The following is a 2938-nucleotide window of genomic DNA, read 5'->3' on the forward strand; positions in this document are numbered from 1 at the left end:
TTTGTGCTTTCTGCTCTGTGTGTGTCCCTGTGTCTGATATGACCTAGGAAAAATATAACGCTACGTGTCGAACTAGTCGTGCCCTCGACAATTGTCGTTGTTAAGCTCCTCTTCACAAATGCGGATTACAATATATATATATATATATATATATATATATATATATATATATATATATATATATATATATATATGATACGAATCATATGGCGATTAACAATCCTTTCAAGTGCACTGGATCCAGCAAGGGATCAAGTGTGTCCGGGATTGATTAAGATAAACGCAAGAAACAGATAACAAACTGTGCGAAACTAGTATCTAACTATATATATATATATATATATATATATATATATATATATATATATATATATATATATACACCATCCACACAATAATCCGTTGATTTTTCATAACAGCTTGTGCTAAGGTGATTACATTTCCGCCGATGGATATCGATCAGGGTTATATGGATTCCTCCGCATGGAAACAAATTGATGTCAATCGGAAACATTGAGGAACATCTTAAATGAATTCGCATATCAGATATAAACCAAGCTTATGCCTGATGAAATAAAAATACGAATATATTATTTGTGCTAATAACTTGTCCGTTTTCAATGGTAACACTTTATCATGGACCAGAAAATATGTTATAGTTATGCTGCTTGTTTGCTTCACTTGTGTTCGCAAATTATTTAAAACATCTCTGTTACTTCTCAAGAAGAACATTTCTCCTTTAGCAATAGATGTGTTATTCCTTGTGTTTATTCTTCTCTCTCTCTCCTGTTTAACATTTAGTACATTTTATACCTTTGAAGTTGTGATAGAAACAACATCTAAAAAATCCACAGACACAGGTATTTCAGAATCAGTACTTCCGGCAGCTTTTTCTATTCGGATGGGTTCTCTACAAGGGATATTTTTTTTCAAAGAAGAAGTCTCAAGATGTTGCTTAAAAGTCATATATAGTTTGTGTAATAAATCTTTTGCAGAGAATAATTATATTCTTTCAGATACGTTCGGAAAGATTTCATCCACTGATTATTATTTCATTTTGAGAGGTGATATCTCTGAGCCACGTTGTAATGTGTAGATTCAGGGTCTAGTTAGGTTCTCTGAGCCACGTTGTGGTTTGTAGATTCAGGGTCAAGTTAGGTTCTCTGACCCTCTTTGTGGTGTGTAGATTCAGGGTCCAGTTAGGTTCTCTGAGCCACGTTGTGGTGTGTAGATTCAGGATCCAGTTAGGTTCTCTGAGCCACGTAGTGCTGTGTAGATTCAGGATCTAGATAGGTTCTCTGAGCCACGTTGTGGTGTGTAGATTCAGGGTCTAGTTAGGTTCTCTGAGCACGTTGTGGTGTGTAGATTCAGGGTCCAGTTAGGTTCTCTGAATCTAGTTGTGGTGTGTAGATTCAGGGTCTTTTTAGGTTCTCTGAGCCACGTAGTGCTGTGTAGATTAAGGATCTAGATAGGTTCTCTGAGCCACGTTGTCGTGTGTAGGTTCAGGGTCCAGTTAGGTTCTCTGAGCCACTTTGTGGTGTGTAGATTCAGGATCCAGTTAGGTTCTCTGAGCCACGTTGTGGTGTGTAGATTCAGGATCTAGATAGGTTCTCTGAGCCACGTTGTGGTGTGTAGATTCAGGGTCTAGATAGGTTCTCTGAGCACGTTGTGGTGTGTAGATTCAGGGTCTAGATAGGTTCTCTGAGCACGTTGTGGTGTGTAGATTCAGGGTCTAATTAGGTTCTCTGAGCCACGTTGTGGTTTGTAGATTCGGGGTCTAGTTAGGTTCTCTGAGCCACGTTGTGGTGTGTAGATTCAGGGATCAGGTGGAAATAATATTATTGGGAGATAAAACAAAGTGTAACAAAGTTTCATTAAAAAAATATTTGAAAATATATTAATGGCGACTTCAACTAATGATTTCTTGTCCGTAAAATAATGTTTCTGATGAACTTAAGGAATTTAAACTTATATATATATATCATACTTCACAAAAGACAAATAGTATAAGTATGTGAATAATTTGTTTGCACGCATTTATTATTTGGTTCTTACACATTACAAAGGGTACAATTATGAACAATGATTTATATTAAAATTTGTGATTTCCTCATAAAGTTTAACTGTGGAGCTATTTCATTATTTGCGATGTTGTCGCGTTTGTTTCATCCTAAAATATGTCAGTCCATTTATCGGCCATTCATTTAGTACGTAGGCAAAAATCTGGCAATGTTTGACCCCCTCCCCCCGTACACATGCATACATTTTTACACATACACCACCGCTTGCCCCACCCCACCCCCCATTATATAGAACGTTCTATATTTAATCCACGCAGAAACGATCACTAATATTAACGTGTTTAATAAAACAGATTGACCACCGACGTTGAATGTCTGGCTGAATCAAAGAAATAAACTGCGTAAGTTTAAAACGTTTGTCTGGTGTCCGCTAAAATTCAAACGCCGACTCAACCCAGTCGAACAACTTACGTATTAGACAAATTATTATCGAAAGTTTCACACCCTCCCGTTTCCTATGCATACGTACGTTATCAGTAGACCACCCCCCCCCCATATGCAAGCATATGCATTTGGGTTAACCCCCCTCCCCCTCCAAACGTATGTACTAAATGGACGGCCCCTTAGTGGTAATTAACATGGAATGATGTATTTTGCAGGAATATGTTTCTTTTTGAATTATCCATAGTTTTCTCAATTTCCGCTTAATGATAACTAACCATCTTTTCAGAGATACTCCGCTGGCCGCCGCTGATGCGGGTGGTCTTCGGTTCGAACCCTGGCCGATTCATACCAAAGACTTATAAAACGAGTACTAGCAGCTGCCTCGCTGGACACTCATCATTAAAAGTTAGTGTTATGTCTTGTCGGCCTGGTGTCAGGATAATGTGACTGGGTGGGACATGATGCTAGGAAGC

Source organism: Sinohyriopsis cumingii, chromosome 9 (genome assembly GCF_028554795.1).
Source record: "Sinohyriopsis cumingii isolate HCF-2022 chromosome 9, ASM2855479v2, whole genome shotgun sequence".
NCBI classification, from domain to species: Eukaryota; Metazoa; Mollusca; class Bivalvia; order Unionida; family Unionidae; genus Sinohyriopsis; species Sinohyriopsis cumingii.